This window comes from Spinacia oleracea, chromosome 2 (genome assembly GCF_020520425.1).
Source record: "Spinacia oleracea cultivar Varoflay chromosome 2, BTI_SOV_V1, whole genome shotgun sequence".
NCBI lineage: Eukaryota > Viridiplantae > Streptophyta > Magnoliopsida > Caryophyllales > Amaranthaceae > Spinacia > Spinacia oleracea.
In genome coordinates this window covers 66,325,861-66,337,202 of record NC_079488.1, presented here as the reverse complement: position 1 = coordinate 66,337,202, position 11,342 = coordinate 66,325,861, and positions in this window count along the sequence as shown.

Below are 11,342 nucleotides of genomic sequence, written 5' to 3'. Positions count from 1 at the left end.
TTGAGTCACAACAAATAGACGTTCTACATGAGAGTTGGAAGAATTGGATTCAATTGCCTTCAAACAACTTCGATTTGTCAAAGCTTGAACTGGTAACAATCTTATACATATGTAATTCAAAACTGTGAAACGTTTCTCTTATACATAGTGTCCTTTTTATAATATATAATGATTGTTATTGGATGCATAGTAGTGTATCCTAGTGGGACTGGTATTGGGATAAATGTTTTTATGTTTTGTCTGTTTGAGGGAGGGTATGAAAAGACGATGGAATTTAATATTGTTGTGTGCACTTATATGCTAGTTACCTGAATTAAGTGACTGGTGAATGTGGTGAATGAGCTAGATAGAACAGCAGGTTATGAAATGTGCAAAAAGGGTCTCTATATATAATTTAAATAGTCACTATGTAATTAAAATTGGTTTGTGCAGGTATTCATTCCCGTGTTTTATTGTAAGCATTGTTTCCTACTTGTCTTAAATTTGAGGGATGGCAAAGTGCAGTGTCTTGGCAGTAGGAGTTACAATAAAACCAAGCTTGATGACTTTGCATTGTTGGCGGGTGTATTGGTACTTCTCTATCTCTTAGTTAAACTTGTCCATAGTACATGTAGTGTTGTACCTAATGTCGTTTTTATTTTCTTGAAGTGTGATAATTTCAGTACATTTATTGATGAAAAGCTTCCACAAGCCGCAATAGACATGTTAAACTATGCCATGGAATGTCCAAGAATAAACTGGAAAACTTCGAAACTCAACTTTGATGATGCAATTTATGTGATGACAAGCATGCTCTACTTTGAGGGAGATAAGGTGTTCAAATGTGATGCTTTGAGAACAGTTGAGTTTTTGGTTCTTTGTGATTGTTATTTTTTTTTGTTTTTTTATCTTTTTAAATGGGTTCTGATCTATATATATTTCAAAATTTGTCAGGCTCCAATTAGGCGACTTCTACTGGCCCAAATTGGTGCTTCTTTGGTGCTTTCTGATATGAACACAAGCAAGTTAGATGTGCTGACTAAAATGGCAGAGTTTCGTCCTCGAAGAGAGCAGATTGCAAAAGAATTGGACAAGAAAAGGAAAGGAAAGGGCAAGGTTTCTACTCAATGAAGTACAGAGGAGGTAACAAGCAGCACAATGAATATTTTGAACAGAATTAACAAGCAGTTAAATGTAATCAGAATCAACTAAACAATTAATTTGCAGCTGTATTTTGTAGGACAGTTAACCATTTTGCGCACTGGTTATGTAAGTGGAAATTCCACATTCAAGTTGACTAATATTTTGAAATTATATTTTGTAAGGTACTAATTGCCATTTGAGGTTATTATAATATGTGAAAAGGTCACTATTTTGCAAAAAAAGATTGTTTGGATTTTTGTTTTGCTTAGGTGTGTATTGTCAAACAATAGCCTAATCCTATAACAAATACGCACCCATATGTGAACTTTTTCCAAACCTAAGTTGACTTAAGTTGACTTTTGGTGTATTGCAGTTTTTGCGGTTATTATATAATCATAAAAGGTCACTATTTTACGGAAAAGTATTTTTAATTGTATTTTCGGCTTTTATTATTATTTTATGGGACAAGAAGCTTCCCAATGTTAATAAATCCAAATTACAGTATTAATATAACCAATCATATCTTTTGTCTACAAGAATTTTCAACGTAGGATATATAGTTCTATGCATGCACTATATATAAAAAAAAGGGTCACTATGAGACAACTATATCATCATCAAAATAAAATCAATTCAGTTGGACTCCCTGTTCTGTCAGTTCACACAATGGTAGTGAAGTCTGCTTTGCATAACATGAATATTGGATCAATTACCAAAAAACAACAAGTAGTCATTCCTCCAGTCATAGTGACCTTCATTGGAAGTATAGTTACCAGAATAGAAACAAAATTACAAAACTGAATTACCAAAATAGAATATAAACTCAAGAATCAAAATAAATGCTTAGGAGTTTCGGAGCCAAATTCCATGTGCTTTCTCCTTTTTCCCTTGTTAAAGTTGTCATAACTCCTTGGAATCCTCTTTTTTGACTTTCCTTTAGTGCTGGCATGAGCCGGGTCCAAAACTTGCACAGATTTCTCATTCTCAGTTGTCGTATTTGTTGTGTTCTGTTCATTGTTGCTTGCAGCTGTAACAATTGTTTGAATAGCTTCTGAATCTTTCTTGAAGCTTTCTTCAAGTATTTTTCTAGCCTCTTCTATTGTATGGCTCTTAAGTATTTTCTCAGCATGTGTAAGCGCCAGGGGGTGAAACTGTTCAATAATCCTTTACCTTTTAGCTGTGCCTCATGCTTGGTCCACACCTCAACCTTTGCGAACTTTTTTCATCTAAAGGAGATGTACTTTTCTGGAATTTTTTGAACAGAATGCAGATGCAGAACACGAATACAATGAAAGCACAACCAACCAACTCCTCAAAATTCTTGCAGGGACAAATAATGATCTCATTCGGCGGATCACACATCACGGATTGTGCGGAGCCAGCTCTATCTTCAAGGTAAACTCGATAAATCATTTTCGGTCCATTTGTGTGAATGAGTTATACTTGCGATGCAACAGCAAGATTAAATTCTTCTTCAAAATCCCTGAAAAGTGTATGTGTGTAGACTTGAGCAGCATGATTCAATAACGAAGTCATTGGATAGTGTGAAGTCGGAATAGATTTGGTGGTGTTGAATTCATCAATATCTTTTGTCCTTCTCCATCTCTTTATCGTTTCTTGAAATATGTTATAGAACTCAGTCAAACTAGTCTTCTTAGTAGCTCTGAAACCCATAACATTTTTCGTACTCTCACTCCTTTGTGATGACAAAATCCCAGCAGAGAAGAAGTCCTTACTCAGAGCGGTTGCCCACTTGTGTCTTAACTTATATATTCTGATGAAACATTTGTGTTCCTTTAGATTGTACTTTGTGACCATTTGTGAGGGGGTCGAAAAAGCACGAGGCTAATGCGTGACCTCGTCCCTCGTGGGCGTGACGTTGTCATATCAAGTGCAATTGGATTTCCTGTGAGTTTACACCCAATCGACTAGTAATATAGGAGTCGCCATTCAGTTTTTAACGACAATGAGAAAAACTGACAAAACCCGGTTATCGTGACATAAAGGGAGTGCCATTATGTTCGACCACGACGGCCATAGGTTCCCTTGTGATCCCTGGTGTGGGGATCGCTCAACGTACACCCGCAGGGCAGAGATTGAGAGTTCGGGGGACTGTAACTACCGAGAGGAGTGCTCATCGATAATACTCCAGAGGCAGGTTATCCTTACTAGCTCAGCATAAGTAATTGAAGGGACATGCGTTAAACTATTAAACTATTCTGAATTGATTTTAGCAATATGCAACACATAATACTAAATCGATCCTGATTATCTTATTTAGATTGATTTAAGGTACCTAGCATGATAATTCAATTGTCCAGGGTATTATCTTATTAGGCGTGATAGATAAATCAAATTAATAGTTTGACAATTTTATAAAAGGGTGATGAAAGCGATTAAATCATATGAGGGACACATTACAACGCACCCTTGAGAGGTGCGTTGTGGTTCTCAGAAAACTAACCACTTGGCTTTGCTATTTATCCTTTTATTTAGCGAATCTCGGGTTTCCAAGCAATGTTCCAGTATTTAGGCTTAATTCTTCGAGCTACAAGGGGCAGGATGCGTTCTGTTCGACTTTTGGGTCGATTGCGACAGAACGCCAGATCAATTTAGCAGCGTGAGGCTTAGGCTTAAGGCTAGAGTCAATACTCAGATTATGGAATTGTGTATTATTTTCACGTTGGTTTTAGGCTGTATTTATAGGAAAAGAGTGTGTGGAAAGATAGATTTTAAGATACGAATCCAAAAAGAATCCGGAGATAAAACGGCCCTAGGCACTTTCAGCGCCCAGGGCTGGGCGCCGAAGATTTCGGCGCCCAGATCCAGGCGTTGAAAATGGGATCTGGGCCGAATTCTTGTCAGATTTGGACTCTTAGAACACAAAGCTTTTTGGGATATTTATCCGAGTCTTTTAGTGCGTATTAACTTATGACGGAATGCGTCTGGGCCCGTTACGAACTCTAGGTTCGTTAGGAATTTAATTAATACGTAACTCTTATTTTCGAATTATACCAGGAATAGAATTCCTTTGTAAATTCTATCTCTTTTAGGATTTATATTGGAGTGCAACACCTAATTCTGATAGGTTTCTATCTTTTTATGATTTTGCCACTTTTAACAACTACCTTTTACGACAGCTACTATTCTTAGCAGGTTTGTATAAATAGCAGCTTTGGCTGAAATGAAAGGGTGATTGAGATTCGTTATTTTATAGGAGATGCGTTTCCAAGTGGAGATTTATGTTCTCATCATCGAACCTTCCCTTTCGGGAATGGGGACAAAATTAGGCGTCTACAGTTAGCCCCCACTTTGACTGAGTCTCGAGATGAGACGATGGTCAAAGTACTAGACGGAGTGCGTCATACAAGCCATGGTGTATGTGACCTGTTTTGCGAGGGTCTCACGAGCCCCCGAGTGATAACATTTGACTTAAGGGTCATCACTTGAAGTGTTAACACATTCCTCACGCGTCATTGGAATTTGTTAACTGATAGTATAGAAACTCCCTCACTTTTTCATTGGAAGTATCTAAAGATGTTTTCGAAATCAAAGCTATAAAGTGTAACTAGGCCTGGCCAAGCCCAATCACGAGGTAAAACATTTTTAAAGTTTCTCATTTTCAGGGTTAGCTAAACGAGAAAACCCCCTTGTTTTTATAGGACGTAAAACGAATGAAAATCCAGCACATCGCTCTTTTTTGGAAAAGCGGAAAACCAATCCTTTGATTTTTGGAAAAGGGAAACCATCCTTTGATTTTCGGAAAAGGGAAACCATCCTTTGATTTTTGGAAAAGGGAAACCATCCTTTGATTTTCGGAAAAGGGAAACCATCCTTTGATTTTTGGAAAAGGGAAACCAGGAAAAGTTATCGCTGCAGCGACTAAGGACCTGCGCGGTTAGTGACGCAGACCCCGCCCGCTGAAGGTGGGCGAGCCTGTCCGCTGAGGGTGGACATCCCGTCCGATAGAAGTGGACGAATCTGTTTTGATGTTTTGAAAATAAGGACCTACGCGGTTTGTGACGTAGACCCTGCGGCTGAAGATGGCGAGCCTGTTTTTGTTTTGAAGATTTTATTTTCTTTCTATTTTTGAAAACTGAGAACCTGCGCGGTTAGTGACGCAGACCCCGCCCGCTGAAGGTGGGCGAGCCCTGTCCGCTAAGGGTGGACGCCCCGTGTGAGGGGGTCGAAAAAGCACGAGGCTAATGCGTGACCTCGTCCCTCGTGGGTGTGACGATTCTTTTTATTCAATCAAGTGTAATTGGATTTCCTGTGAGTGTACACCCAATTGACTAGTAATATAGGAGTCGCCATTCAGTTTTTAACGACAATGAAAAAAACTGAAAAAACCCGATTATCGTGACATAAAGGGAGTGCAATTATGTTTGACCACGACGGCCGTAGGTTCCCTTGTGATCCCTAGTGTGGGGATCTCTCAACATACACCCGCAAGGTAGAGATTGAGGGTTCGGGGGACTGTAACTACCGGGAGGAGTACTTCGCTCATCGATAACTCCAGAGGCAGGATATCCTTACTAGCTCAGCATAAATAATTGAAGGGACATGTGTTAACTATTAAACTAATCTGAGTTGATTTTAGCAATATGCAACATATAATACTAGATCGATCGTGATTATCTGATTTAAATAGTATTAAGGGACCTAGCATGATAATCCAATTTCCCAAAAATATTATATTTGTTAGGCGTGATAGAACAATCAGATTTAGTTAGTTTAACAGTTCATAAAAAGGGCGAGGAAAGCAGTTAAATCATCGAGAAGGGGCACATTACGACGCATCCTTGAGAGGTGCGTCACGGTTCTCAGAAAATTAACCACTTTGACTTTGCTATTTCTCCTTTTTATTTAACGAATCTCAATTATGGGACAGGATACGTTCTGTTCGATTTATGGATCGATTGCGACAGAACGCGTGAACAATTTCGCAGCGTGAGGCTTAGGCTTAGGGGTTTAGAGTCAATACTCAGAATATGAATTGTGTGTGTGTTCCTTTCACGTCGAATCTAGGGGTCTATTTATAAGGAAGAGTTCGTGGAAAGATAGAATTGCAGAGTTCTAATCCACAAAGAATTAGGAAAAAACACGTACCCAGGTATTTTCAGCGCCCAGGGCTGGGCGTCAAAGATTTCGGCGCCCAGCTCTGGGCGTTGAAAATATGATCCAGGCAATTTCAGCGCCCAGGTCTGGGCGTTGAAATTGCTGTTTGGGCCGTTTTCTTAGTCAGATTCGGATTCCTGAAATCCGAAGAGTTTGAGATTTAATCGAGTCTTTTAGCGATTATCAATTTTATGACGGAATGCATCTGGGCCCGTTACGAACTCTAGGCTCGTTAGGATTTTAATTAATACGTAACTCTTATTTCCGAATCATATTAGGAATAGGATTCTCGCAGTTTTCTATCTCATTTAGGATTTATGTTGGAATGCACCACCTAATTCTGACAGGTTTCTATCTTTTATGACTTGCCACTTTTAGAAGCCACCCTTTACGACAGTTACTATTTTTAGCAGGTTTCCATAAATAGCAGGTTTCGGGTGAAATGAAAAGGGGAATTGAGATTCGTTTATTTTATAGGAGATGCGTTGTCAAGTGGAGATTTATGCTTTCATCATCGAACCTTTTCCCTTTCGGGAATGGGGACAAAAGTAGGTGTCTACAGTTAGCCCCCACTTTGACTGAGTCTTGGAGTAAGACGATGGTCAAAGTATTAGACGGAGTGCGTCACACAAGCCATGGTGTATGTGACCTGTTTTGCGAGGGTCTCACGAGCCCCCGAGTGATAACATTTGACTTAAGGGTCATCACTTGAAGTGTCGACATATCCCTCACGTGTCATTGGGATTTGTCAACTGATAGTATAGAAACGTCCTCACTTTGTCATTGGAAGGATCTAAAGGTGCATAGAAACTCCCTCACTTTGTCATTGGGAGTAGCTACAGATGTTTTCGAAATTAAAGCTATAAAGTGTAATTGGGCCTGGCCAAGCCCAATCACAAGGTAAAAGTGTTTTTAAAGATTCTCATTTTCAAGGCTAGTTAAACGAGAAAACCCCCTTGTTTTTATAGGACGTAAAACGAAGGAAAATCCTGCACCCTTGTTTTTATAGGACGTAAAACGAAGGAAAATTCAGCACCCTTGTTTTTATAGGACGTAAAACGAAGGAAAATCCAGCAAAAGTTATCGCCGCAGCGACTAAGGACCTGCGCGGTTTAATGGCGCAGACCCCGCCGGCTAAAGATGGCGAGCCTGTCCGCTAAGGGTGGACACCCCGTCCGATAGAAGTGGACGAATCTGTTTTTTGAAATTTGAAAATAAGGACCTACGCGGTTTGTGACGTAGACCCCGCCGGCTAAAGATGGCGAACCTTGTCCGCTAAGGGTGGACACCCCGTCCGATAGAAGTGGACGAATCTATTTTGAAATTTTTTTTTCTTTTTTGAAAATAAGGACCTACGCGGTTTGTGACGTAGACCCCGCCGGCTAAAGATGGCGAGCCTATTTTGAATTTGAAGACTCTATTTTTCGAAAACTGAGGACCTGCGCGGCTAGTGACGCAGACCCCGCCCGCTGAGGGTGGGCTAGCCCTGTCCGCTAAGGGTGGACGCCCCGCTCGCTGGAGGTGAGCGAACCTGAATTCGTCTTTTCGATTTGGGATTTGCGTGTCGCGGTCTTGCCCGATGGAGGTGGGCAAGCCCCTATTTTATTTTTTTCTTGTGATTTCTTTTGAGAATTTCTTTTTATTCATAGGAGCGAATTCTTCCGAGGGATGCTCGGATTTAGTTGCAACCTGAATGTGGGTTGACAATGTGTTTAGATGGACCATAGTCTCGTGGTCATCACCTTTTCATGGTTTTGAGCTAGTCTTTTCGGCTCAATTTTGCCACTACCTGGGTCCTTGATTAGGGGACTATGTATAAGTATCAACGGCGACCTTTGTCTTGAGGTCGTAAACTGGTTTTATTTTTATTTTTTTTAGACATCCAAACACGGGACTTCGTATAGCGTAGTCTGGGAATATTGTTTTTAACTTTGCATACCCTTTTTTTGAAATATATATTTTCTTTCGAGCCCCCAAGCATTCGTGCTTGACGGTCATTTCTTGTCAAAGAGGTTCCTTGGGGATACGCATTTTGTAAAATCCTTGATCGTGTTTTGGGATCGTGCTCGTAAGTGCGAGCGATCTTTGTAGTGGTGTGCTATTCTTGACAAAGTCGTGAGGTGCGACTTTCAGTAAAGAAATCGGCAACTTTCGAGTTAAATGGATGCGGCAGGGCCCAATAGAAGTTAGGGCCTTTTTGAGCCTGGGTTCATTTTCGGCGCCCAGGCCTGGGAGTTGAAATAATTCACGCCCAGGTGGGGCGTTGAAAGTGTTGTTTGGGCTGGTCTTTTGATGACACACTTGGCCTCTTGTTCATTCGTTTATTTCACTTGGAAGTTCTATGTATTCTCTTTTCTTTTGTTTTTTTCTTTGTTTTAGAACGTGATGATTTTCTTGAGAAGCCGTAGCCGATTGGTGGACTACGGTGCTTGTCGCTTTGGGGCGTTTATTTTAAGGAACTGTTGCTCTTAAGGTGTACAGTTATTGTAATAGTCGGGCGAGTCTATTTGGCCCGAGGAACATGCCTTGAGGCGTAAGACTTTGACCGCTCTTGTTGTTGTATATTTTTCCTTTTGAACGCGTTCGTGAATGTTCGATACTTAGAATGATGATATGTATGTGCAAACGAGCGTTCATAGAATGGCCGTTGTGTGCGATCCATTAATCAGTTTGCTTGAATCATATATTTTTTTTGAGCAATGACTGATTTTGAATAGTTTGCTTAGAAGCTTGATAGGGTTCAGGCCCATTCATGAAGTGGGCTCAAACATCGTGCCCTTTCGTTTGTTTAAACATTTGCTTCGGGATTTTTTATTTTGCTATGGTTGTTTCGTAGCTTGGAGCCCCCAAGTATGCATGTTGGGATGCTTCCTTTTGGGCGTACGATTTTTGGTAGGTTCTTTTGAGAAAGATGCCTTGGGGTTCCGCTCGTGTAGGTGCGAGCTATCCCTTCCGTGGTAGATAATATTTTGCTACCTTTAATCCTTAATGTAGAAGTCGTGTGGCTTGCATTTTGAATTTGGGCGATAAGTAGTTTTTTGCACCTTTTACACGTGCTCTTGGTCGTGCCTACATTAGTGCAATATGTCTTACTCTCCTTTTTTAGACTTGTACCGTGGGATGGTTGAACTTATAGTGCGACGTAGGCTTGTGTGGCCTACCAACATGTTTTAGAACATTTCACCAGGTGTTGGGATATCATTATTATTTTTTGCATTGGAGTATTTCATCATGCCTTGTTCAGGTGCTTGAATAAGTGTGGCACCTTCTGCGTGGGTTTGCACGGCTTATTACTTCGTTCGATGCGAGGATTCATAGGTGTTTCTTTCTTATTTTTATATCTGGGCAAAACTTGGCTAGCAGAAAGATTCGGCGCCCAGGCTGGGGCGTTAAAGATATCGGCGCCCAGCTCTGGGCGTTGAAAATGATTTCTGGGCAGACAGTTTTTTATATATTTTTTTATTTTTATCCTTGATTTTTCTTTTGCTTTTGCTTTGGAACGACGTAAACTGTGCAACGGACGCTTGTAGGGCGAGCGTTATATGCAGTAGTTTGATCGGAGTTTTGGTGACTCGCTATTTTCAGTTACCCTTGATAGTGGGGTGACTTTATATATTCTAAGTAGTGCTTTAGAATTTGGGAGGGGTTGTAGCCATTCTAAGGTTCGTTTTACACGATTAAAGCTTAGGATTGTGCCCCTATGACATATGTATAGCATTAGCGTCGAGAATTTGCGATGAAATCGTCATTTCGAGCATTTTTAGAATGTTTTTCTCAATCCCCCAATTGTAGCTACGGGATTGGCTTGGTGTTATAATGCTTTGCATACGCTTTTTACGCATTCATGGTGACACAGATCATGAATAGTTTGAACCAGACTCGTTTAGTGCGAGGTACGTTCGAGTAGTGATCTGCTACTTCTCTTGTAAATGTCGTATTGTGCGACATTGCCATGGTCAAGGTAGTCACATGTTGAAGTGTGCCTTGTCCAAAAGCTAGGTGCCTTTCTTTACCCATAATCATATTTGGAAATCTTTTGACTCACTTGCAAAATTGAGATAAACGCATACTTAGCTTAAACCAACGACACTTTATTATGTTCGAAAAAGTCTTTTAAAAATCATTTGAAAATTATTTAAAATCCGAGTCCTACTGTGTACAATCCGAGGTGTCCTAAGTAAGTTGACTTATAGAAGGGTTCGTACAGGATTACATGAGTGAATCAAAATACTGTTTTTGGAATGCTGTCTAAGGATTTGCTGGAAGCCAGGGTGCAGGCGTCAAGATGTACTTGTGCCCGTTTGGCATATGCTTTAGGCTTTTAAGGCCATCTTTTCCAGAATTGCTGGAATATAAACCGTTTTCAAATTGACTAAGATTTACTTGGTGTATGTCTGCACAAAAGGTCAAGGTATACTTAGTTCTTTCCCTAGCTCTTTCATTTCACTTTTTTTTAGCCCCCAGTTGATATTATGTCTTCCCATTAATGATGTTTTTAGATTTCGATCTTAGATGCCCGTGTCATATGTCTGAGTAGGGTGAACCTTGGTTAAGTGCCAAGTCCTATTGACAATGTCTATTTTTTTCAAAGGGGATTCGCAAGCATTTGAATTACCATGAACGGGTGCCCTAATTTCGAAGGAACGATGGGGCGACGCCGTAGAACAATGCTCTTTATTGCAAGCTTACTGCCTTTACTACTTGTTGGCGATTATGACTGTGTCTAGTGGTGAAAGAAGGTCTTTAAGCGAACGACTATGTCTAGTGGTGAAAGAAAGTCTTTAAGTGAGTTAGTTCGCTTTAGGGAGGGTCAAGTCGAGTATTTTAGAGGTCATGGACGTTTGCGCTAGCCCCCATTCAATTGAGGCAAAGCGATCTTTTGAGTCTTGGCTAAGTGCCTAGGAGTGTGAGTGCTCCTTCTGGCAAGGGTACGTGCCCTTATTGTTTTTCGATGTGTGCTCATTAATTTTGGCATTTTGATGACTTGGATTCTTCCTTTGACTTAAATTTTTCTTTCGACTTGGGTTGCAAGTAATTAAATTTCAATAAGGGACTTCTATTCTTTATTCTTGTTTTTCTATAGGCTTTAATATTTTTGCAAA